At 45.4% G+C, this 27479-nt stretch overlaps 1 pseudogene across 1 annotated transcript in view; it reads left to right on the top strand.

Moving 5' to 3' along the window:
* Positions 1 to 25878, top strand: part of LOC311127225 (transmembrane protein 132D-like) — a 52004-nt pseudogene extending 26126 nt beyond the window's left edge. The window contains exons 3-9 of the transcript in view: positions 14758 to 14901; positions 17089 to 17260; positions 18374 to 18517; positions 21495 to 21703; positions 22678 to 22975; positions 23057 to 23248; positions 24423 to 25878. The product of the transcript in view is annotated as a transmembrane protein 132D-like (transcript). The remainder of the gene's footprint in view (positions 1 to 14757; positions 14902 to 17088; positions 17261 to 18373; positions 18518 to 21494; positions 21704 to 22677; positions 22976 to 23056; positions 23249 to 24422) is intronic.
* The last annotated feature ends 1601 nt before the right edge of the window (positions 25879 to 27479 follow it).

Here is a 27479-nt window from a genome sequence, read left to right as displayed (position 1 = left end):
TGCTGCCTTGTCAGCAGCTAATGGGGATCCCTAATAAATACCCCAAAAAATACAAACTGACCTGGACTTGTAGCGTTGAGGAAAATTTGGTGAGAGACTCTTAACCTCTCATGTCCTTGATATTATATTTATTTGAGAGACTAATCTCTATGCCACCTGAACTTCCCAAATCCATTGACCCACTGCAGATGCTCTTAGGCCTCTCTGCTTGAGTCCCATTCCTTTTCATAGCCCCATACTGAGATTTAGACAGGGGGAGAGGACTGAAGGGTCTGAGCCCAGTGTTTAAGGCCATGTGGAGGCTGGCCCAGCCTGGCCTGGCTTGGCTTTGGCTCAGAGATGAGGGAAAATCCCTGCTCCACTTCACTCCTCCCGGCCCAAGATTGAGTCCAAACCCCTCAGGGTTATGACAGATAATCCCTGTCCTGATTGAAAACGAATCGAGAGGTTAACCCTTTTTGTGAGAGATGATCTGACCACGGCTCCATTACTGCCTCCTGGACTTTTATGTGAGTTTGTGTGTGTGGGTGCGTGTGGTCGTACGTGCATGTGTGTTTGACAGGGGTCCCAGTCCCACAGTCATTGGAACAAGGCTCTCACTTACAGTAAGCATCTTTGCTGCTCTACCATCCATTTCCAGTCTGTCCAAAGTGGGCATCCCTGTCACTCTTTCTTTCTATGAAAAAGCCCACTGTACAATATCAGCATACAGTATACAGCATATATCAGCATATAATATTACACTTAAAGTTACTTGTGAAAAAAAATATTGTGACTGAATTGGATTCTTATCATATCAGCGTGTTTATAAACACTGTCTACCTCATTTGAGAAAATAACAAAACCCACAAAGTATACTAAGCTCACATTTTAATAAAAACATATTTTTCCTCTAGTCTAAGCTTTAAGGACTATTTTGATCATCGAAATCTAGGATGTAGAAATTAAAATGTGTGTGAAGCTAATATGAGTTTACTGAGTCTGGGCGACTCTCATTAGATATTAAGTGAACTCTGACTGACAAATCCACAGACACCTACTGTAATCTATGAAAATGAGCCCGCTCTGTTGTTCTCCTGCTGCATGATTGGCTGGGAAAATTAGGTCGGCGGAAACGACTGTTGCATGGCAGTTCATTTTCCGCATGTAATTTAATTTGCCCCACAGGATTGCGGGTAACCTAAGGACATTTCAGGCAGCCCTGTCTTTTACCTGAACAAATATGATTGGTTGGTCCTAACAAATTAATACTTTGTCAAATTCAGGCCAGGGGATGATAACTTTGTGTATTTTGAAAAGTGCTATTTTGATGATGAGTTTGTGCTGTGCTTGAGGGGAGGTTCAGGAGGTCTCCGGCAGCACTCTATTTAGCTGATAGCCTGTTGGCTGTTCCCCACTAAACAGATTGTAAAGGCGTGAGATGTGAAGGTAGAAGATGAAGAGGGGAGCTGTAAAGGATTATAAATGAGATGATGATGAGTCACACAGACAAGTCTCTCTTCATATCCCACCTTTTCAACGTGATCTCAGGCAAAGGATTTATTTAATCAACCTCCTCTTTGACTTTTCCTTTCCCCTTCCTGATCTCATACTTGGACTGTTTACTGATCCAGCCAGGCTGAAAATAGAGTGTTGTCATCAGGCTTTGCCCCCCATTGCCATCCTCCTCCTCAGGCAAATTAATCACTGTTGGTCTGAATCACTTCTCGTTCCTGATACTGGCCCATTAGATTGAGATAAAAAAAGGTCCTAATTTATCTTAGTAGGAGTAATTATATATTTGGTTGGTAGATTGCTTGGCTGTAGTGCTGGCCTTGCCTCAGTGAACCTAGCTGAGAGTGATTTAGTCTGGCTCCTGACCCAGACCTCGACCCAGACCTGCCTGGGATAGTATTGATCAGACTGTCAGCTGTCACTGAGCACCAGTCTGTGTGTGTATGACTGAATCACACACCCCAGCAGTTAGACGGGACAGGGGGAGAGTGTGTGTGTGTATGTGTGTGTGTGTGCATGCATGCCTCTGTAACGGAGTTAAGAACGTACCGTAAGTTCACTCCACAGCTAGCTTGAAATGTTACTGAAATTCGATAGCTCAAACGGTTGGTACATTGTCAAGGAGGGCGATCACGTGTGCTAGCAAGGCAGAGGTCCTGGGTTTGTGCCTCGTGTGAGCTGAATCAGGAGGAAGCGGTACTCGCTAAGCAAGCAGTGTGACATCCATAACACCTGCGTGCATGCATCTGTGTGTGTGTCTGTGTCTAACCCCCTGTACTTAAATCTCTGTTATTATATTTATAAAGCTTCCTTGACGGTGTGTGTGTGTGTGTGTGGAGATTAAGACTTGTCTGTCTGGCAGCGTGGTGGGAATTTAAGCCGCTGGGCTATCACTTAATAGCCACACTCATTATTCTGATGCTGCCCCCCCCCCCCCATCATCCTCTGACTGTTGTTCCCTCCAACAGCATTCACAGACGCTGTAACAGAGCTCATGGAGGAGGATTTCTTATATGTGCAGTTTCAAACAGGCAGTCAGCTAAGTTAAAATAATAATGAGACATTAGTATTTTATAAGACAACGCCCTGCTAAGCAATTCATATTCCAAACGGAAATTCAAAGACCTACCTATGAGAACAAATACACTGAGTATACAAACCATTAGGAACACCTTCCTAATACTGAGTTGCACCCTCTTTTGCCCTCAGAACAGCCTCAATTCGTCTGGGCATGGATTCTACAAGGTGTTGAAAGCATTCCACAGGGATGCTGGCCCATGTTGACTCCAATGCTTCCCACAGTTATGTCAAGTTGCCTGGATGTCCTTTGGGTGGTGGACCATTCTTGATACACAGGAAACTGTTGAGCGTGAAAAAAACAGCAGCATTGCAGTTCTTAACACACCGGTGCACCTGGCATCTACTACCATACCCTGTTTAAAGGCACTTAAATATTTTGTTTTGCCCATTCAACGCATAACAATTCTTAGTTAGCCTGTCTCCTCCCCTTCATCTACACTGATTGAAGTGGATTTAACAAGTGACATTAATAAGGCCTCTGTCTAGTAGACAGCTATACAATTATTTAGTTTTTGGACAGTTAGACAATATTTGGGCACAGTTAGGTAACCTACAATGCTTATGAAAATCATAACTGGCAAGGAGAACTTTAGAAATAGTAGCATCAATGCCGACCCCTGCTATAGGCTATAAGAAGCCACCTATGACAGTGTCATTGTCTCCTGCACTTCCCACCAACATTGTCTTGTGCACTTCCCGCACATTTTTGCATTTGGCCGGGCCAGCTTGTCGCTGTCTGATATTATTGTGTTGCCTATGCAGTAGTTGCACTATCTGGATGATTGTTATATATATTTTAAAAAACAGCCCTTCATCCACACGATAGCTAAATAACTTAGCATTATTTAATGACGCTTTGTCAGCAAGATTGATTTGTTAGAATATCTCATTTTAATTCAGGAAGATGGACACGCAAGACTGATAGAGTGAGAGGTGGAAATGCATTATACCAGAGGCAGGTAGGCTACAGGTAGGGATGAGGGATGCAGGCAGAGGATAATGATGAAGTAGTCCTACAGTAGGCCATTCTTGTCTGCAGATCCTCTCAAGCTCTGTCAGGTTGGATGGGGAGCGTCGCTGCACAGCTATTTTCAGGTCTCTCCAGAGATGTTCGATCGGGTTCAAGTCTGGGCTCTGGCTGGGCCACTCAAGGACATTCAGAGACTTGTCCCGAAGCCACTCCTGCGTTGTCTTGGCTGTGCGCTTAGGGTCGTTGTCCTGTTGGAAGGTAGACCTTCACCCCAGTCTGAGGTCCTGAGCACTCTGAAGCAGGTTTTCATCAAGGATCTCTCTGTACATTGCTCCGTTAATTTTTCACTCGATCCTGACTAGCCTTCCAGTCCCTGCCGCTGAAAAACATCCCTACACATGATGCTGTCACCACCATGCTTCACCGTATGTGACACTCTGGCTCCATGGACTTTGATTATTGAGCCAGGGTTGTTCATTTTCATTGTTTGGGTGTATTTCTATGTTGGGGATTCTAGTTGTTCATTTCTATGTTGGGTGATTGTTCTTGATTAGTCATATGACTCCCAATCGGAGGTAACGAGTGTCAGCTGTCGGCTCGTTATCTCTGATTGGGAGCCATATTTAAATTGTGTGGTTTCTCCTTGGTTTGTGGGTTTTTGTTCCATGTTTCTGTCAGTGTTACAGAGGACTTCACTATCGTCATTTGTTGTTTTTCGTGGTTGCTTTATTAAATAAAAGTCATCATGTTCACTCCACGCGCTGCGTATTGGTCCGCTTCTTCAGACGACCGTGACAGAAAAACCCACCATAAAAGGGCCAAGCAGCGCGTCCAGGAGCAAAGGGTCTGGACATGGATGGAACTGTTGGACGGTAAAGGGTCCTGGACTTGGGAGGAGATCCTGGATGGTATGGATCGCCGACCATGGAACGAGACGGTGGAGAGGCGACGGCGAGAGGAGCAACGGCATCGGCAGGGCCATCGTCGGAAGGACGAGAGGCAACCCCAAAAAGTTTTTTGGGGGGGGCACATGGCTTGGGCGACTGAGCAGCAGGAGGCTGCCACAAGGCAGATTCAGAAGGCTACCAGGTTAAGGGGGCTGACGGAGGCAGAGAAGGGACGGATTCAGGAGGCTACCAGGTTAAGGGGGCTACTGGGAAAAGCAGGGAAGGAAGGTGTAGAGGCACGGCGTGAGGTACTGGGGTGTGTAACCAGTCCGGTCCGGCCCGTTCCTAATCCCGAGGTACAGTCAGTAGTGTGTGTCCCCAGTACGGTACGGCCTGTTCCGGCCCCTCGCACTAAGTGTACGGTGCGCGTCGCCAGCCCAGCCCGGCCTGTTCCTGAGCCTCATACGAAGCCTACGGTGCGCGTCGCCAGCCCAGCCCGGCCTGTTCCGGCCACTCGCACCAGGGATACGGTGCGCTTCGCCAGCCCGGCCCGGCCTGTTCCGGCCACTCGCACCAGGGATACGGTGCGCGTCGCCAGCTCAGCCCGGCCTGTTCCTACTCCACGCACCAGGGATACGGTGCGCTTCGCCAGCCCAGCCCGGCCTGTTCCTACTCCACGCACCAGGGATACGGTGCGCTTCGCCAGCCCGGCCCGGCCTGTTCCGGCCTCTCGCACCAGAGATACGGTGCGCGTCGCCAGCCCAGCCCGGCCTGTTCCTGCTCTCCGCACTAGGCCTTATGTGCGTCCCCAGGGTCCAGCATGCCCTGTTGCTGCTCTCCGCACTAGGCCTTATGTGCGTCCCCAGGGCCAAGCATGCCCTGTTGCTGCTTCCCGCACTAGCCCTGAGATGCGTGTCCTCAGCCCGGTACCTCCAGTTCCGGCACCACGCATCATGCCTACGGTGCGTCCCCAGGGTCCAGCATGCCCTGTTGCTTCTCCCCGCACTAGCCCTGAGATGCGTGTCCTCAGCCCGGTACCTCCTGTTCCGGCACCACGCACCAGGCCTACGATGCGCCTCAGACGGCCAGAGTCTGCCGTCTGCCCAACGGGGCCTGAACTGTCCGTCTACCCAACGCCGTCTGAACTGCCCGTCTGCCCAACGCCGTCTGAACTGCCCGTCTGCCCAACGCCGTCTGAACTGCCCGTCTGCCCAACGCCGTCTGACCTGTCCGTCTGCCAAGCGCCGCAGGAACTGCCCGTCTGTACTGAGCCTGCAAAGCCGCCCCTCTGCCATGAGCCTTCAGAGCCGTCCGCCAGACCGGAGCCGCTAGAGCTCTCCGCCAGACAGGAGCAGCCAGAGCCTTCCGCCAGACAGGATCAGCCAGAGCCTTCCGCCAGACAGGAGCAGCCAGAGCCTTCCGCCAGACAGGATCAGCCAGAGCCTTCCGCCAGACAGGATCAGCCAGAGCCTTCCGCCAGACAGGATCAGCCAGAGCCTTCCGCCAGCCAGGATCCGCCAGAGCCGTCCAGCCAGGATCCGCCAGAGCCGTCCAGCCAGGATCCGCCAGAGCCAGCCAGCCAGGATCCGCCATTCAGTCCGGTGCTGCCCCTTAGTCAGGTACTGTCCCTTAGTCCGGTGCTGCCCCTTAGTCCGGTGCTGCCCCTTAGTCCGGTGCCGCCCCTTAATCCAGTGGGGTTTAATTGGGGGGTGGTCAGGTGGAGGGGGCTACGGAAGCGGATAGTGACTAAGGTGGGGTGGGGACCACGACCTGGGCCAGAGCCGCCACCATGGACAGACGCCCACCCAGACCCTCCCCTAGACTGTATGCTGGTGCGCCCGGAGTGCGCACCTTTAGGGGGGGGTACTGTGACACTCTGGCTCCATGGACTTTGATTATTGAGCCAGGGTTGTTCATTTTCATTGTTTGGGTGTATTTCTATGTTGGGGATTCTAGTTGTTCATTTCTATGTTGGGTGATTGTTCTTGATTAGTCATATGACTCCCAATCGGAGGTAACGAGTGTCAGCTGTCGGCTCGTTATCTCTGATTGGGAGCCATATTTAAATTGTGTGGTTTCTCCTTGGTTTGTGGGTTTTTGTTCCATGTTTCTGTCAGTGTTACAGAGGACTTCACTATCGTCATTTGTTGTTTTTCGTGGTTGCTTTATTAAATAAAAGTCATCATGTTCACTCCACGCGCTGCGTATTGGTCCGCTTCTTCAGACGACCGTGACACCGTAGGGATGGTGCCAGGTTTCCTCCAGACGTGACGCTTGGCATTCAGGCCAAAGAGTTCAATCTTGGTTTCATCAGACCAGATAATCTTGTTTCTCATGGTCTGAGAGTCCTTTAGGTGCCTTTTGGCAAATTCCAAGCGGACTGTCATGTGCCTTTTACTTAGGAGTGGCTTCTGTCTGGCCACTCTACCATAAAGGCCTGATTGGTGGAGTGCTGCAGAGATGGTTGTCCTTCTGGAAGGTTCTTCCATCTCCACAGAGGAACTCTGGAGCTCTGTCAGAGTGACCATCAGGTTCTTGGTCACCTCCCTGTTTCAAGGCCCTTCTCCCCCAATTGCTCAGTTTGGCCGGGCGGCCAGCTCTAGGAAGAGTCTTGGTGGTTCCAAACTTCTTCCATTTAAGAATGATGGAGGCCACTGTGTTCTTGGGGACCTTCAATGCTGCAGAAATGTTTTGGTACCCTTCCCCAGATCTGTGCCTCTACGGACTATCCCTTGACCTCATGGCTTGGTTGTTGCTCTGACATGCACTGTCAACTGTGGGACCTTATATAGACAGGTGTGTGCCTTTCCAAATCATGTCCAATCAATTGAATTTACCACAGATGGACTCCAATTAAGTTTTAGAAACATCTCAAGGATGATCAATGGAAACAAGATGCACCTGAGCTCAATTTCGAGTCTCATAGAAAAGGGTCTGAATAATTATGTAAATAAGATATTTCTGTTTTTTATTTGTAATACATTTGCAAAAATGTCTAAAAACCTGTTTTCACTTCGTAATTATGGGTTATTGTGTGTAGATTGATGAGGGAAAACATTATTTTAATCAATTTTAGAATAAGGCTTTAACCTAACAAAATGTGGAAAAAGGGAAGGGGTTTGAATACTTTCTGAATGCACTCTATGTGCAATACGTGGTGCTCTGATTTAGACCAACTGCAATTTGCCTATGTCCTTCTTTTCCCAAAAATTTATGTTTTTAATTTTTGAGATATTTTACACCAGCTTATTGCTATTTAACCATTCTAAAACTGACTGGAGCTCTATGTTAAGGGTGTCAGTTATTTATTTTACTGTTGCAGCTGATGTGTATACTGTTGAGTCATCAGCGTACAAGTACACACAGGCTTTATTCAAGGTCAATGGAAGGTCATTAGTGAACACAGAAAATAATAATGGTCCAAGCCGGCTGCCATGCGGTACACCACACTCAACTGAATTTGCATTAGAGTGTCTTCAATTAAAGAAATCCCTCTGTGTTCTATTGGATAGGTAACTGTCCATCCGTGATAAGGCAGAGGATGTTAATCCATAACACCTACGTTTTTTCAGCAATACGTTATGATCAATGATATCGAAGGCTACACTGAAGTCTAACAAGACAGCTCCCACAATATTTGTATTATCAATTTCTTTCTGCTAATCATCAATCATTTGTGTCAGTGCCGAGCATGTTGAGTGCCCTACCCTATAAGCATACTGAAAGTCTATTGTTAATTTGTTTTGTGTAAAATAACGTTGTATTTGGTCGAACACGATTTTTTCCAAAAGTTTGCTAAGCACTTATAACAGGCTGATTGGTCTGCTGTTTGGACCATCAAAGGCTGGTGCTTTGCTATTTATGGACAGCGGAATCCCTCCATGCCTGAAGGCACACTCCATCTTCTAGGCTTAGATTGAAGATGTGGCAAATAGGAGTCGCAACGTATTCCGCTACCAACCTCAGAAATGTACTATCCACGTTGTCGGTTCCAGGTGGTTTGTTCCTTATTCATAGATAGCAATAATACTTTTTTCACCTCTTTCACACTAACATTGCGGAATTCAAAACTACAGTGCTTGTCTTTCATTATTTGGTCCGTTATGCATGAATATGAAGGTTCAGCATTTTTTGCTCTTGTCAACAAAAAAGTTATTAAAGTGGTTGGCAATATCAAAGGGTTTTGTTATGAATGAGCAATCAGCCTCAATGAAGGATGGAGCTCAGTTAGCTTTTCTGCCTAGAATTTCATTTAAGGTACTCTAGAGCATTTTCCTATCATTCTTAATATTATTTTATCTTTGTTCCATAGTATAGTTTCTTCTTCTTTTTGTTTAGTTTAGTTACGTGATTTCTCAATTTACTATATGTTTGCCAATCTGTTTGTTGCCAGACATATATGCCATTTCCTTTGCCTCATCCCTCTCAGCCATACAGTTTTTCAATTCACCATCTATCTATGGGGATTTGGCAGTTTTAACAGTCAGTTTCTTTATGGGCGCATAGTTGTCAGTAACCGGAAGAAGTAATTTCATAAATACTTCAAGTGCAGCGTCAGGATGTTCCTCGTTACACACATCAGACCAACAAATATTTCTTCACATCTTTAACATAGGAATCATTGCAAAACCTATTGTACGATCGCTTATACACAGTCTTTGGAACTTTGGCTTCCCTAGATATGGCTATTATATTATAATCACTATATCCGATGGGTGTGGATACTGCTAGTGGCCTCCAGTTACCAGTATAAGAAATGTGTACAAGTAGGGATTTGTATCAAAGGCACTGACTGCGTAAACATTGCTATGGCGGTTTCAACTCAATTCAACTTCCCTGTTCTCCCTCCAAAATCTATCACTAGGTCTCAGCCCACGCCTTGAAGTCTCACGTGTCCCTATTATTTTCTGTCCCCTTTCCAAGCCTTCATGTTAGCTGGAGGAACAGACATGCTGTCTGGCCTCTGGATCAAGTTTTGTTGTGGCTTGTCGTGCCAGAACAGAGAGGATTATGCCACACAATCAACTGGCCTGATTAGGAAACAATGTCACAGGCACTTATGTCAATCACAAACAGACACATGGACAAAGAACAATGTTCTCACGTAGATAGATATACACACAGATGGTTACATGTATATTGTAATTTTATAAACTGTAATCGACAGATTGATGTACACATGTAGGTTATATACAGTTGAAGTCGGAAGTTTACACACAACTTAGCCAAATACATTTAAACTCTGTTTTTCACAATTCCTGACATTTAATCCTAGTAAAAATGTCCTATCTTAGGTCAATTAGGCTCACCACTTTATTTTAAGAATGTGAAATGTCAGAATAATAGTAGAGAGAATGATTTATTTCAGCTTTTATTTCTTTCATCACATTCCCAGTGGGTCAGAAGTTTACATACACTCAATTAGTATTTGGTAGCATTGCCTTTAAATTGTTTCACTTGGGTCAAACGTTTCGGGTAGCCTTCCACAAGCTTCCCACAATAAGTTGGGTGAATTTTGGCCCATTCCTCCTTACAGAGCTGGTGTAACTGAGTCAGGTTTGTAGGCCTCCTTGCTCGCATGCGCTTTTTAAGTTCTGCCCACCTATTTTTCTATAGGATTTAGGTCAGGGCTTTGTGATGGCCACTCCAATACCTTGACTTTGTTGTCCTTAAGCCATTTTGCCATAACTTTGGAAGTATGCTTGGGGTCATTGTCCATTTAGAAGACCCATTTGCGACCAAGCTTTAACTTCCTGACTGATGTCTTGAGATGTTGCTTCAATATATCCACATAATTTTCCTTCCTCATGATGCCATCTATTTTGTGAAGTGCACCAGTCCCTTCTGCAGCAAAGCACCCCCACAGCATGATGCTGCCACCCCCGTGCTTCACGGTTGGGATGGTGTTCTTCCGCTTGCAAGGGACCCCTTTTTCCTCCAAACATAACGATGGTCATTATGGCCAAACAGTTCTATTTTTGTTTCATCAGACCAGAGAACATTTCTCCAAAAAGTACGATCTTTGTCCCCATGTGCAGTTGCAAACCGTAGTCTGGCTTTTTAATGGCGGTTTTGGAGCAGTGGCTTCTTCCTTGCTGAGCGGCCTTTTAAGTTATGTCGATATAGGACTCGTTTTACTGTGGATATAGATAATTTTGTACCTGTTTCCTCCAGCATCTTCACAAGGTCCTTTGCTGTTGTTCTGTGATTGATTTGCACTTTTCGCACCAAAGTACGTTCATCTCTAGGAGACAGAACGCGTCTCCTTCCTGAGCGGTATGACGGCTGCGTGGTCCCATGGTGTTTATACTTGTGTATTATTGTTTGTACAGATGAACGTGGTACCTTCAGGCGTTTGGAAATTGCTCCCAAGGATGAACCAGACTTGTGGAGGTCTACAATTTTATTTCTGAGGTCTTGGCTGATTTCTTTTGATTTTCCCATGATGTCAAGCAAAGAGGCACTGAGTTTGAAGGTAGGCCTTGAAATACATCCACAGCTACACCTCCAATTGACTCAAATTATGTCAATTAGCCTATCAGAAGTTTCTAAAGCCATGACATCATTTTCTCAAATTTTCCAAGCTGTTTAAAGGCACAGTCAACTTAGTGTATGTAAACTTCTGACCCACTGGAATTGTGATACAGTGAATTATAAATTCATTGTGTCATGCACAAGGTAGATGTTCTAACCGACTTGCCAAAACTATAGTTTGTTAACAAGAAATTTGTGGAGTGGTTGAAAAACTAGTTTTAATGACTCCAACCTAAGTGTATGTAAACTTCCGACTTCAACTGTAGCTCACACGTAAACACAAGCTTAAGGAATACTCTGACTGCTTGTACCCACACCAAATACACATACATGCTTTTGCCCAGTTACTAGAGCATGGCGCTTGCAACGCCAGGACAGTGGGTTCGATTCCCAGGACAATGTAGAGTGAGGAAAGAAAGTATTTGATCCCCTGCTGATTTTGTACGTTTGCCCACTGACAAAGAAATGATCAGTCTATCATTTTAATGGTAGGTTTATTTGAACAGTGAGAGACAGAATAACAACAAAAAAATCCAGAAAAACGCATGTCAAAAATGTTATAAATTAATTTGCATTTTAATGAGGGAAATCAGTATTTGACCCCCTCTCAATCAGAAAGATTTCTGGCTCCCAGTTGTCTTTTATACAGGTAACGAGCTGAGATTAGGATCACACTCTTAAAGGGAGTGCTCCTAATTTCAGCTTGTTACCTGTATAAAAGACACCTGTCCACAGAAGCAATCAATCAATCAGATTCCAAAGTCTCTACCATGGCCAAGACCAAAGAGCTCTCCAAGGATGTCAGGGACAAGATTGTAGACCTAAACAAGGCTGGAATGGGCTACAAGACCATCGCCAAGCAGCTTGGTGAGAAGGTGACAACAGTTGGTGCGATTATTCGTAAATGAAAGGAACACAAAATACCTGTCAATCTCCCTCGGCCTGGGGCTCCATGCAAGATCTCACCTCGTGGAGTTGCAATGATCATGAGAACGGTGAGGAATCAGCCCAGAACTACATGGGAGGATCTTGTCAATGATCTCAAGGCAGCTGGGACCATAGTCACCAAGAAAACAATTGGTAACACACTACGCCGTGAAGGGCTGAAATCCTGCAGCGCCCGCAAGGTCCCCCTGCTCAAGAAAGCACATATACAGGCCCGTCTGAAGTTTGCCAATGAACATCTGAATGATTCAGAGGAGAACTGGGTGAAAGTGTTGTGGTCAGATGAGACCAAAATCAAGCTCTTTGGCATCAACTCAACTCGCCGTGTTTGGAGGAGGAGGAATGCTGCCTATGACCCCAAGAACACCATCCCCACCGTCAAACATGGAGGTGGAAACATTATGCTTTGGGGGTGTTTTTCTGCTAAGGGGACAGGACAACTTCACCACATCAAAGGGACGATGGACGGGGTCATGTACCGTCAAATCTTGGGTGAGAACCTCCTTCCCTCAGCCAGGGCATTGAAAATGGGTTGTGGATGGGTATTCCAGCATGACAATGACCCAAAACACACGGCCAAGGCAACAAAGGAGTGGCTCAAGAAGAAGCACATTAAGGTCCTGAAGTGGCCTAGCCAGTCTCCAGACCTTAATCCCATAGAAAATCTGTGGAGGGAGCTGAAGGTTCGAGTTGCCAAACGTCAGCCTCAAAACGTCAGCCTCAAACGTCAGCCTCAAAACCTTAATGACTCCCGAGTGGCGCAGTGGTCTAAGGCACTGCATCGCAGCGCTAGCTGTGCCACTAGAGATCCTGGTTCGAATCCAGGCTCTGTCATAGCCGGCCGCGACCGGGAGAAACATGGGGTGGCGCACAATTGGCCCAGCGTCGTCCAGGGTAGGGGAGGGAATGGCCGGCAGGGATGTAGCTCAGTTGGTAGAGCATGGCGTTTGCAACGCCAGGGTTGTGGGTTCGATTCCCACAGGCGTATAAAAAATAATGTATGCACTCACTTAACTGTAAGTCGCTCTGGATAAGAGCGTCTGCTAAATGACAAAAAAAAAAAAAAAAAAAAAAAAAAAAAGAGAAGATCTGCAAAGAGGAGTGGGACAAAATCCCTCCTGAGATGTGTGCAAACCTGGTGGCCAACTACAAGAAACGTCTGACCTCTGTGATTGCCAACAAGGGTTTTGCCACCAAGTACTAAGTCATGTTTTGCAGAGGGGTCAAATACTTATTTCCCTCATTAAAATGCAAATTAATTCATTACATTTTTGACATGCGTTTTTCTGGATTTTTTTGTTGTTATTCTGTCTCTCACTGTTCAAATAAACCTACCATTAAAATTATAGACTGATCATGTCTTTGTCAGTGGGCAAACGTACAAAATCAGCAGGGGATCAAATACTTTTTTCCCTCACTGTATTTAAAATGTATTCATGCATGACTGTAAGTTGCTTAGGATAAAAGTGTCTGCTAAATGGCATATATGATTCAATCATTCCAAGAATAAGTCAGATGACAAGGTCTACATGGTCAGGCTATGCCAGAGAGCATTCTTTACCCACTCTGGGTCACCCTGTCCTGAGATAGAGTCTGTATGAGGGCTTGGTGCTGCCGTCTTGCCTGGTCCTCCCACCCCAATAGACCTGTAATGAGGTCTCCCGCTCTGCTCTTGACTGAAGAGATAGAGGAGATGAATCAGGCAGCAGCAGTAGATTAAATGATCAGTGGGTTCCCAGCAACAGCTAACTTAGCGCTGATGGGAATAAGATGTGCCTGCTGATTTTCTGTCTGTAGGCAGGTAGGTAAACATCACTTCTCTACTGTCTGTCACCACACCTCGTTAGACACACAGACCAGAGAGTACAGATAACACACACACACACACACGCACACACACACACTGAGACCAACCACCTAGAAATGCACACACGCAGGTATACATACACTATTAGAAAAAAGGGTTCCAAAAGTGTTCTTTGGCTGTCCCCATAAGAGAACCATTTTTTGGTTCCAAGTAGAACCCTTTTGGGTTCCAGGTAGAACCATTTTGCCTTCCATGTAGAACCCTTTGTGGAAAGGGTTCTACATGGAACCAAAAAGGATTCTATCTGGAACCAAAAGGGTTCTACCAGGAAACAAAAAAGTGTTCTTCTAAGGGTTGGGGACAGCCAAAGAACCCTTTAAGGTTCTAGAGCTCCTCTGTAGCTCAATTGGTAGAGTATGGCGCTTGTAACACCAGGGTAGTGGGTTCGATCCCCGAGACCACCCATACATAAAAATGTATGCACACATGACTGTGAGTCGCTTTGGATAAAAGCGTCTGCTAAATGGCATATTATTATTATTAGATAGCACTTTTTTTTCTGAGTGTATAATCCTACTGGTAGTATCAACATGTTGATCTTCCTCTAGATTGATCTTTGACCAACCACTGCATGTTTTGATGTGAATGTGTGTCATGTGAGAATTTGCCTGAAGGCAGCTTTAGATGCTGAGCCTTGTGCTGACTATGTCAGGCCACTATCATTATATGAGGCTCTCAGGTGATCCTTAGATAGCTCCACCTCCCCTGCAGCAGTCAATCATGGTTCAATAATACTCAAGCAGATTACGCTGCTGAGATCACCTCAAGTGTTCCCCTTAAGTAGCCTGTGTTTTCATGTGTGTATGTCAACTGACCTGTGTGTGTATGTGTGTGTTAACTGACCTGTGTGTGTATGTGTGTGTTAACTGACCTGTGTGTGTATGTGTGTGTTAACTGACCTGTGTGTGTATGTGTGTGTTAACTGACCTGTGTGTGTATGTGTGTGTTAACTGACCTGTGTGTATGTCTGTGTGTTCCAGAGCCACAGTGAGGAAGGGCATGTCGTTCAGTACAGCGAGGCCCAGTGACTCAGCCTTATGGGACATCGCCCTGGAGCCTGGCAGAGGGGGTGCAAACACCATCGCCGTCGTGTGTCAGAGGAAGACCGCCATCACCGGGAAAAGGTGTGTTTTTAGTAGCCCTTAATTTTCCTCAAACATCTTCACTTTTGTAGGCTCTCTTAAATCTTAACAATGGCGTTCCTTTGTCATGTTCTTACTGATATGAGAAGTGTGAGATTATTGATGTACAGCATTTGTCCAAAGAGAAAGGTAGAAGAAACAAACAGGTTGTTATAGCTTTCCAGATTCTCAGAATTATCCTCGTTAAAATGTCAGGAAGAAGAACAGATTGCAAATCTAGAACTTGATCGAGAGAAAAAAGCGAATTACTTTAATCAGTTGCCTTGTTGGTGTGGTCCCGGCAGCTGTGCATACAGCTGGTTATTGTGTGGAGCAGATCTCTGTTGCATTGTATTTAATCACTGTCCTTGTAAATAGACTGAAGGGACTATTCAAATATTTGTCCAAAGTACTTTTTTAATGCATAGATGTGGCACAGTTGCACTGATATTTGCTTAAGGCACTAATTCCCCTGGTTTCTATAAGATATGTTATACGTATGTTTTTCCTGGTCAGGTCATGTGATCAGGAAAAACTCTGGGCCCTAGTTATTATCTTACGCAATATGGGCCAGTTTCCGGGACAGAGATCAAGTCCAGTCCTGGACTAAAAAAGCATTCCTCAATAGAGAATCTCCATTGAAATAGACTGTAGCACTAATCTGTGTCCGGGAAACCTGCCCTATAACTACAATCAGTTATAACATACAGTAGTTGACAAGTAATAACATACAGTAGTTGACAATTTCAATCAGTTGTTTGTAATGCTCTTTGAGATGATCATGATATCTGTAATAACGTTAGTAATCCTCCTGTATATCGCAGTGGGGGAGGGATCAACTGTGTTGATATGAACAGTTTAGAATATTTCTCCATGATGTCACTGACGGGGTGGTGCCAGGTAAACAACCTCTCCCTCAACGTCAGCAAAACAAAGGAGCACGCCCCCATCCTCATCAACAGTGGAGACGGTCAAATTCTTCAAGTTCCTCGGCGTACACATCTCTGAGGAGCTGAAATTGTCAAAACACACGGACACCGTAGTGAAGAAGGCACAACAGCGACTCTTCAACCTTAGGATGCTGAAGAAATTTGGCCTGTCCCCAAGGTCCCTCACAGTGTTCTACAGGAGCACCATCGAGAGCATACTGTCGGACTGCATTACAGCCTGGTATGGCAACTCCACCGCCGTGGACCGCCCAGCATCCTCCCCGCACATGCCATCCCCCTCAGACAAACACAAACACACACACACACACACACTCCAACCCGGCTCAGCGCGCTGCCTGTCCGACCCACTTATATGTAATCATCAGTAATCCTCAGTGCGTTATCCGGGCTTAACCGCTGGCAGGCACATTCCGGGCAAGATTGGGAGCCCAGATATTCCAAGTCTTGCAGCGGTATTAACCAGTGAACAGACCAGTGAAAACCCAGAGGGGTGGACAGAAGTTAACCCCCCACCCACCCCCTCCCCAGCACTCTGAAACTGATGATAAGACCACAGCTTTACAAGCTACGACCCCCAAAGCCCCCAGAGAGGGTTTCCAGGAAAAATAGGGGGAATTACCACCTCTTTCTCCTCCATTCCTGTGGTGTAGTAATTGAGTGGAATCATGGTGAAAATGTTCCCAATGGAATCCTGTCCAATCACTTTTATTGATGAATAAGTACACTACATTTACATTTAACATTTAAGTCATTTAGCAGACGCTCTTATCCAGAGCGACTTACAGTTAGTGAGTGCATACATTTTGACACTACCAGTCAAAAGTTTGGACACACCTACTCATTCAAGGGTTTTTCTTTATTTTTAAAAATTTTTACATTGTAGAATAATAGTGAAGACATCAAAACTATGAAAAACACATATGGAATCATGTAGTAACCAAAAAAGTGTTAAACAAATCAAAATATATGTTATATTTGAGATTCTTCAAATAGCCACCCTTTGCCTTGATGACAGCTTTGCACACTCTTGGCATTCTCTCAACCAGCTTCATGAGGTAGTCACCTGGAATGCATTTCAATTAACAGGAGTGCCTTCTTAAAAGTTAATTTGTGGAATTTATTTCCTTCTTAATGCATTTGAGCCAATCAGGTAGGGATGGTATACAGAAGATAACCCTATTTGGTAAAAGACCAAGTCCATATTATGTCAAGAACTGTAACTGTATTTCTGGATTGACAGGGGTCTGTTGGAGGTCTTGCAGCTTGACTTTGAGACCAAGGAGTTGACTGAGCAACAATTAGAGAGCCAGATGATCACATGGCGTTTTGAAACAGGAAACATCAAGGATGTTGGCGTCATGAGGATCTATACCACCCAGAGAGATTACGTGGGCCTGACACCACTGGTCATGGTGAGGAGTGTGTGTGCGTGCCTTTTATGTGTGTGCACGTGTGGCATTTTATTTGTATGCGTGCATGCACCTGTGTGCAAATGCACCTGGGTTTGTATGGCACAGCAGGGTTTTATGGCGGAGGTGTGGGCTATAAAGGAACAATAAAGCGCTTGTGTAAATGATTGGGAGAGCTCTGGAGAGGGGGATGTCAGGCGGGTGTTGATGTGTTAATTGTTGTACAGCTGAGTGCCAGCTCCATTGGCCTCTAGCTTTGATAACATCAGGGCTGTTCTGGCCCAGGTCACACTATCCCTCAGTGTTAATGAAGTTGATGTTCATTGAGGATCAAACGGCCCCCATAGGGAGGAATGAAACATCTTCATAACAAAGCCACTATGCTTTATACGATTTTTCCAAAAGTACAAGTACTAAGTATAGATCTGGTTTGTCAGAAGGTCGTAATACCACCTGTGTACTTGTGACAGGAATGAAGCCCTTTTTCACAGCGGTGTTGGTATTAAAAATCCCATAGGGATTGCTTCAGTACAGTAGGTCTGTACAATACAATACAATACAATACAATATAATACAACTTTATTGTACTGGTAGTCAGTTTGGGTGACTTTCAGAGGCAGAACTAGAGAATTTCTGAATCTCGGTCAGCAGCTGTTGTGCTGTGCTGCTGAGTTAGAATGACTTACAGGCTGGCCTGCAACATCTGTCGAGAGCTGCAGTTAAATCTACATCAGCTAGGCCATACGGTCATCAGCCACTGTATCAACCCCCATGCCTCCTAGATTAGAAAATACATTATTAGAGAGTATCATGGCCAGAAAACACTTTTAAACCCATGTTCAAAGAGGGGTTATAGAGCTATAAGAGAGATCTTATCAGCCGTAGACCAACCTTGATTTGTCTATTTATGTTAAGGATGTAAGCAGTTAAACACATGCACAGACTTAACTGTACAAGGAAGCGCATGAGTGCGTGTGCATGTGATTGTGTGATTGTGTGTTTCTGTGTGTGTTCATGCGAGTGTGTGTACATGTGCATGCCAATCTTTGTGTAAATGTGTGTGTGTTGTTATATGCCTGCCTTACACGGTCACTCGGTCTTGTCTTTCCCCTGTAGGACAGTGACGTGCTGAACACAGCTGTTCTGACTGGTAAGAAAGTGTCTGTCCCAGTCAGGACTCTGGCTGTGGAGGCTGACGGCTCTGTCACCGATGTCACCAACTACACCAACTGCAGGTCAACTGACGAGAATGTGCTGAAGGTACAGCTTTGGAAGCCCTGTTTCAATGTTCACTGTTTTTCTACAGATGTAGGAGCTTAATTTGATCACCTAGTTGCATGATAACTTAAAATGTGTAGTGTATTAGAGGTTTAAAAGGCTGCTGAAGTTTACAATTTCCACTTTGACATTTCAGACTCTGCATCAACCCCTACAAAAATGTCCATTAATTATAATCCACATCATAAGTAACATTTCCTGTTGCTGCAGAATTATTTTCCTGCTGTAGCAAACTGGCTCAAATTAAGATCCTATATATATCTGTATGTTGCAAGAGAACAAGACTTATGACTATCACATTCAGAATCATTCAGAGACCATACTAAAACCATACTAAAAATCATACTTGCATGAGAAATGCATGTTATTAGAGCAGATGTTGTATAAAAGAGGATCTCGTGGAGCCAAGGGCATAGGGACTTTACTCCATTAAGAGAGAGAGAGACGGAGAGATGAAAAGAGACAGTGAGGGGGAGAGACAGACAGAGACAGAGGACATTCACCGAGCAAATTGAGAAAAAGCTAGATAAAGAGCAGGAGAGCAAGTGAGGAAAGGATATTATTGCCTAGCGTTTTCCATTAAGAGGTTACTCACCTGAGCTGGTCTTTTCAAGGTAAGGGTGGGTTTGTATTTCTGTATGTTTATTATGACTTATGAAGACTGTAGAACTGTTTCCAGTTATTATATCACTCTCTCTTCCCAGTCAGTGACCCCTCTTAGAGCAAAGGGCCTCACTGGGTCAGGCTAAAGGATCCTCTAGACTCCCGAGCATGGATACATTTGTATACACATACACATACACACGGACACAATATGATGGTTCCACAGCATGCTTTTTCTCTCTTTTCTCTCTCTCAGCACCTAGATGGATAAATCTTAGATGGCTAAGGGATAGATTAAATCCGGACGGAATAAGATCTGCGTTGTACAGTGCCTTGCAAAAGTATTCATCCCACTTGGCGTTTTTCCTATTTTCTTGCATCACAACCTGTAATTTAAATAGATTTTTATTTGGATTTCATGTAATGGACATACACAAAATAGTCCAAATTGGTGAAGTGAAATGAAAAACATTACTTGTTTCAATAAATTCTAAAACATAAATCTAAAACAAAAAAAGTGGTGCTTGCATATGTATTCACTCCCTTAGGTATGAAGCCCCTAAATAAGATCTGGTGCAACCAATTACCTTCAGAAGTCACATAATTAGTTAAATAAAGTCCACCTATGTGCAATCTAAGTGTCACATGATCTATCACATGATCTCAGTATATATACACACCAGTTCTGAAAGGCCCCAGAGTCTGCAAAACCACTAAGCAAGGGGCACCACCAAGCAAGCGACACCATGAAGACCAAGGAGCTCTCCAAACAGGTCAGGGACAAAGTTGTGGGAAAGTACAGATCAGGGTTGGGTTATAAAAAAATATCTGAAACTTTGAACATCCCACAGAGCACTATTAAATCCATTATTCAAAAATGGAAAGAATATGGAACCACAACAAACCTGCCAAGAGAGGGCCGCCCACCAAAACTCACGGACCAGGCAAGGAGAGAATTAATTAGAGAGGCAACAAAGAGACCAAAGATAACCCTAAAGGAGCTGCAAAGCTCTACAGCGGTGATTGGAGTATCTGTCCATAGGACCACTTTAAGCCGTACCCTCCACAGAGCTGGGCTTTACGGAAGAGTGGCCAGAAAAAAGCCATTGCTTAAAGAAAAGAATAAGCAAACACGTTTGGTGTTCGCCAAAATGTATGTGGGAATACTCCCCAAACATATGGAAGAAGCTTTTTGGCCATCAAGGAACGCTATGTCTGGCGCAAACCCAACACCTCTCACCACCCTGAGAACACCATCCCCACAGTGAAGCATGGTGGTGGCAGCATCATGCTGTGGGGATGTTTTTCCATCGGCAGGGACTGGGAAACTGGTCAGAATTGAAGGAATGATGGATGGCGCTAAATACAGGGAAATTCTTGAGGGAAACCTGTTTCAGTCTTCCAAAGATTTGAGACTGGGACGGAGGTTCACCTTCCAGTAGGACAATGACCCTAAGCATACTGCTAAAGCAACACTCAAGTGGTTTAAGGGGAAACATTTAAATGTCTTGGAATGGCCTAGTCAAAGCCCAGACATCAATCCAATTGAGAATGTGTGGTATGACTTAAAGATTTGTCACGATCGTTCATGAACGAGAAGGACCAAGGCGCAGCGTTATATGCATTCATATTTATTAACGACTAAACACACGACAAAACAACAAACGAAACGTGAAGTCCAAGGTAGCATACAAACAACATACCTTTACGGAACAAGATCCCACAACCCACTAGTGCCCACAGGCTACCTAAGTATTATCCCCAATCAGAGACAACGAGCTACAGCTGCCTCTGATTGGGAACCACCCTGGCCAACATAGATCTAAACGATCTAGAAACTAAACATAGGAAACACAACATAGAACTACACACCCTGGCTCAACATTTAAGCACACTCATGTTTTCTGTTTTTTTGTCTTATTTGTTGTTTGTTTCACACATTTTTGTATTTTGCATCTTCAAAGTGGTAGGCATGTTGTGTAAATCAAATGATACAAACCCCCAAAAAATCAATTTTAATTTCAGGTTGTAAGGCAACAAAATAGGAAAAATGCCAAAGGGGGTGAATACTTTCGCAAGCCACTGTAACGCAATTAAAAAATTTACAGTAATTTCCGATTGAACCGACATATGCAGCGGAAACATTTTAATCGCACTATAATGCGGATCCTCGGTGGCCCGGATTGAATCTAGCCTAAGCCTATGTGACTATGGGCACAGGGACCTGAAATTTTATAGAAAGTAATGGGCTAGTACATTATGGGCAAGTAGATTTCAGCTTGCTAACTAAGTCACATAACTCCTCATGAAGAGGTTGTGTTCTTTAATAACTCAGCCTCCCCCTGTGTCCCCCCAGGTGTCGGATCGTTGTGACTATGTGTTTGTTAATGGGAAGGAGACGAGGGGGAGGATGAGGATGATGCTCAACTTCACCTATAGCTACCTGAGTGCCCAACTGGAGATGAGTGTGTGGATGCCTCGCCTTCCACTGCTTATCGACGTGGCCGACCCCGAACTCAGCCAGATCAAGGGCTGGAGGGTCCCCGTGGCCGCCGGCAACAGGAGGTATGGTTTTGCTTACAATACCAGCTCTCCACATACCGATGTTGGCAGAGCTTAAGCCTTTGTCAGTACTATTTAGAAATGCACAGTACAGAATGAGAGAGCTGATGCCAAGACCTGCTGCAGCAAGGCTGGAGCAAGGCATTCATGAAGGATTCAAAGAAGGATTTAATCAACAGTTTGTTTGCACAAAACGTAATAACAAATAATCACAAGAGCCACTAGTAGTGACCCACTGCATAGTGATAAGGATTTCACATAGTCCTAAAGCCTTAAAACCAGAAAATACTGTTTGTTTACCAGCCTCATAGACTAGAGCTGTACTGTTCAGACAGATAGATTAATCCATAAATACACACAGTATAGTAAGTACTATGAGAGAGAGGGTAGGGAATGGAAATCCTCCAGCTTATCAGCCTTGACTAATGCATATTACTATACTCTATAATAATAATCTATCATCACATCACTTTTAGTTACATTAGTGTGTTATTCCCCGTAGAAGGGACATAGACTTTCTCTCAGAAAACAGGTCAGTAGGGTCTCACTAAATACTGAGTGTCTTACCGCTGCCTGGTTCTCACACAATACACTGAGGTGGATGGATAGATTGTGTAGGGTGTTGTTGTTTTCTCTGGAGCTACACTGTGTGTTTACATGGTTATGGTTGGTGTCAGAGCTAGCTACCCAAACCATTCAACCCTCAGATTTTTCTTGAACTTCTTCCATCTGACAGTTTTCTCTTAAGAGTATACAATAAAGTTTAGTTTTACATTACTCTGTGGTCATAGCCTTACACCCCCCCCCCCCCCTCTCTCTCACTGTCTCTCACTCTCTCTATCTCTCTCACTCTCTCCCACTCACTCACTCACTCACTCTCTCACTTTCTCCCCCCCCCCCCTCTCTCTCTCTCTCTCTCTCTCTCTCTCGCTCTCGCTCTCGCTCTCTTGCTCTCTCGCTATCTCTCTCTGTCTCAGGACCAGCTGGGACAGTGAGGAAGAGGAGGAGATGAGGAGGGGCAGGGGATGCATGCTACAATACCAACACACTGTGGTCAGGGTGCTCACACCCTTTGTGGCCGAGCCGTCGGACCCAGCTTCAGACCCCATGGTAGGGGGAGTGGAGGGGTCTCTGGAGAGTTTCCTGGGGCCAGACTGGCAGGTGGATGTCACCAGGCTGGTGCGCTACTCTCTCAGGGTGGGAGACCAATCTATAGCCAGACTACAGGCTGGGACTGTACTGCAGGGACGCGCTGCAGGGACCACCACTCTACAGGTAATGTGTGTGTGTTTGCGTGTGTACATGCGTGTGTGTGTTTGTCTGTGTTTATACTAATGTGTGTGTATAATGTTGCAGGTGATGTCTCCTCTGTCTGACTTGATCCTGGCTGAGCGGATGGTCAGGGTTCTGGAAGACAAAGTGAGTGTGACAGAGCTGGGAGTGCAGCTGGTCTCTGGCCTCTCTCTGTCCCTCCAGCTCAGCCCAGGGAGCAACAGGGTCATCATCGCCACGACTACCACACAGGAAGTCATGCAGAGACCCAAACAGGTAACTAGACAAATTATCTCGATTCATACCTGATTCAAACCTATTATTCAAAATAAAGTACTTCCAAAGAACAAGCCCCAACTACACATTGTGCCATTCAGAAGCTGGGGGGGAAACTATTAGCAATAGTGGAAAACCTGTACCCTCAAAGCCCTTCACAGATATTCAGCAAGAAAAAAATACATTTCACAATAAATAACAGTAACCTGGTAGCCTAGCAGCATGTGGTTTGTCCCTGTGATTCCTGTGTGGGTGAGTTAATGGTGTCCACAGCTCAGGACTGTAGTACAGTGGCCACACTGTGAGCCAGACAGAGTGCATGGACGCAGTTTAACAGCTCACACATTAGCCGTGGCAGCATGCCCATTCAAAAACACTTCCCAAACTGTGAGTGGGGAAACCATTAGTCAGTAGTCCATACTCCATAACCAGCACTATGACAGCCCTGTGCTGCCTGGGGCCTGGCCAATCGCTAGCTTGACCCAGTCAATACTCAACCTATTTGAACGGAGTTAGCGCACATGCCCATTGTTTCTATGATGGGCTATGTAAAGTACAATTCCGGGCTATGCATAATGTATTTAGCCTCAGAATATAGGCCAGGCCTCTGGCTCCAATCGTTCATTATCAGCTAACAGCACTCTGGTTCTATTGGACTGACTGTGGTGGGAGTAATTAATTTACATTGCGCCATCTGGTGGCTAGTGCTAATGGTGTTTATTCTCCATCTATAGTGATATTGATCCCCTGTGGTTAAATTGAGTTTCACGCCATGATGTGATAGGACTGTGGTCTGTGATACAATAGCCTCCGAGCTAATTATAATGAGATTAACAGAGGCAATTCTTAGATACTGACAAAATGAGGGATTAGCTATCATGTCAACCCAACGTGCAAAACGCTAAGGCAGGAATTGAAATAACTGTGGAATTGTGAATCATTGGGTAGCTTGAGAATCCTGTGGAAAGATGCAAAATCATATCAGCTCCTGCTTTACTACCTACTCTTATGCATTAACACAACTATTTATGGAATATTTGGAAATTAATTGATGTTCTGTATGTCTAACACTCTGCACATGGGGAGAATATTGATTTCCTGGTTGTATTTTGACCTACTTTAGAGAATTCCAAGCCCTCTCCTGATCCTGTCTCTGTGTTATTTCTATGTTTAGGAGGCACTGGTCAGCTGCTGGGTCCAGTTCAGTGACGGTTCAGTGACCCCTCTGGACCTCTTCGACCGCAGCGTCTACTCCCTGACTGTGACCTCGGGGGACAAGAGCGTGGCGACCGTGCGCCGGACCCCCCAGTCAGCGTTTGTGGTGGTGGAGGGCGAGGGTCAGGGGGCGCTGGTGAAGGCTGAGCTGAGGATCTGTGAGGAGTGCCAGAAGTCTAAGAGGAAGAGCAAGCTGGTGGTGGGCAACGGGCTTCTTAGGGTCACTTTCCAGAAAGGCAGCAGGACGGACGGAGGGGGCACTGGTGGTGGTGCTGCTGGCTATGGCAGTGATGGTTCAGAGTCAGAGGTAGAGCCTAAACCAGTCATGACATCAACACTGGAACTCACGGCAGTTGTGACCTCACCACGGGCTCTGACCGAGGGGGACGGAGACAGACGCTCGTTCAGGAGCACCGTGCCAGACCGCCAGGACAGCACTATAACTGATGTCACCACATCAACAGCCAGGGCTCAGGAAGTGGCTGGAGGTGGCATCTCTACCATCAGAGAGGGCATCAGCAGCACCACCACCAACTGATAGTAATACCACCACCATGGGCAAACCTGGCACGGACAAACCTCAGGTGACTAGCATACCTGGCAGGGATAGAAGCCTCAGCAGAGGACAGGGGCTGAGGAGAGACTGGGGGAACCTGGTGGAAAACCCCAACCAGAAGAAAGAGATGCCCAAAGCAGAGGCACCACCCCAGAAAAAGCAGCCCAAGCCGCCCCAGGTGGTGGAGAGTGATCTGGTGAAGACGTTCAAAGCCATGTCAGACTTGGAGATTGGCATCTTCGCCCTGGTGGGAGTCTCTGTCCTGGCCATCCTGGCATTCCTGCTCAACTGCGCCTCCTATAATCTCTGCTTCCGGGTCAATAAGACCGCCGTCCAGGGCAACCCAGACCCCAACGGCCCCAAGGAGCACAGGCACGACTGGGTGTGGTTGGGGACCACCACAGGGCCAGGGCCGGGCAACCCACCCCAGGTCTCCACCCTCAATCGGGAGAACCACGGCTCTATTGAGTCCCACCGCAGCCTGCAGAGACAATGCTCCACAGATAGCCACCGGGCCTTGCAGAGCAGCCTGAGTATCAGTGCTATCCCAGAGAGGACAGCCACCTTGGGCAGGAGGAGCAGCTCCCAGCAGGTCCCCACCCTGGACCCCATGGCTCAGCGTTCAGCCACCCTCCTAGTCAAGCCCACCCACAGCAATCCACTCCACTCCCCCACCAGCAAGAGGAACCAGGTCCAGTTCACCACCTTCACCACGCTAGACATTAAGCACCTGGCTGCCCTGAAGAGGAACGGAGTGGACTTTAACTGGGCCAGTCAGGCTGGGGGAGCTGGGGAGCCTCAGGGGCCACTACCTGACATGCTGTGGCCTGTAGTCACACCCCTGGGCCAACCACAGTGATACTCCACATGGGTTCTGTGTGTGTGTGTGTGTGTGTGTGTGTGTGTGTGTGTGTGTGTGTGTGTGTGTGTGTGTGTGTGTGTGTGTGTGTGTGTGTGTGTGTGTGTGTGTGTGTCCGTGTGTGTGTGTGTGCGTGTGCATGCATTTGTGTGTTCTGAACCTGTTTAAGTGTTTAAATGTGTACAACTTAGTGAGGATACACTTTCTAGTACACATAGAGTATACACAGATTAATAGGTGTACAGTCACCTGCATTCCATTAAGTCACACACATGACCAAATTAATGACCAGACCTCATTAATACATGATGGTGAAAAAAGTTGTATGGTTATAACTGTAAATAATGTATATTTCTACAGATTATTCATTACACATTTCTAACTGTTTAAATGCATTTAATTACTGTTTTATTTCCTTTCTCTTTTGAAAATTTGTATGGTGCCTCCAGAAAATAATTTCAGCATTCACTTTATACCAGTTGTCAGGGTAAATGCAACATGAAAGACATTATTTGTATGTGGTTATACGCTTTCCAGCCTTTGTATATTTTCCTCAACAGAATAGCTTTAGAGTTTGTACAATTTGTCAGAGAAAATGCAATATTTATCAAATATATTATTGTAAAGTTATTTTATACAGACCTCCCTTTTGAGTGGATATTTATTCAAATTGTAAGTGCTATGCAAACACAGTTCATGTAGAGTTGGAATTTAATATTTGCACCTACCGAACAATTAAGTTACCTCTGCTACAATACTTTCCTTGGAAAAAATAGTTCTTCCATTTGTAAAAAAAAAAATCTCTCTCTCTCTCTCTCTCTCTCTCTCTCTCTATATATATATATATATATATATATATATATATATATATATATATATATATACAGTGAGGGAAAAAAGTATTTGATCCCCTGCTGATTTTGTACGTTTGCCCACTGACAAAGACATGATCAGTCTATAATTTTAATGGTAGGTTTATTTGAACACTGAGAGACAGAATAACAACACAAAAATCCAGAAAAACGCATGTCAAAAATGTTATGAATTGATTTGCATTTTAATGAGGGAAATAAGTATTTGACCCCTCTACAAAACATGACTTAGTACTTGGTGGCAAAACCCTTGTTGGCAATCACAGAGGTCAGACGTTTCTTGTAGTTGGCCACCAGGTTTGCATACATCTCAGGAGGGATTTTGTCCCACTCCTCTTTGCAGATCTTCTCCAAGTCATTAAGGTTTCAAGGCTGACGTTTGGCAACTCGAACCTTCAGCTCCCTCCACAGATTTTCTATGGGATTAAGGTCTGGAGACTGGCTAGGCCACTCCAGGACCTTAATGTGCTTCTTCTTGAGCCACTCCTTTGTTGCCTTGGCCGTGTGTTTTGGGTCATGCTGGAATACCCATCCACAACCCATTTTCAATGCCCTGGCTGAGGGAAGGAGGTTCTCACCCAAGATTTGACGGTACATGGCCCCGTCCATCGTCCCTTTGATGCGGTGAAGTTGTCCTGTCCCCTTAGCAGAAAAACACCCCCAAAGCATAATGTTTCCACCTCCATGTTTGACGGTGGGGATGGTATTCTTGGGGTCATAGGCAGCATT

This window comes from Coregonus lavaretus (genome assembly GCF_964263955.1).
Source record: "Coregonus lavaretus genome assembly, chromosome: 4".
In the NCBI taxonomy this organism is placed as follows: domain Eukaryota; kingdom Metazoa; phylum Chordata; class Actinopteri; order Salmoniformes; family Salmonidae; genus Coregonus; species Coregonus lavaretus.
The sequence above is the reverse complement of the archived record's forward strand: the minus strand, read 5'-3'. Positions and strand labels throughout refer to the sequence as shown.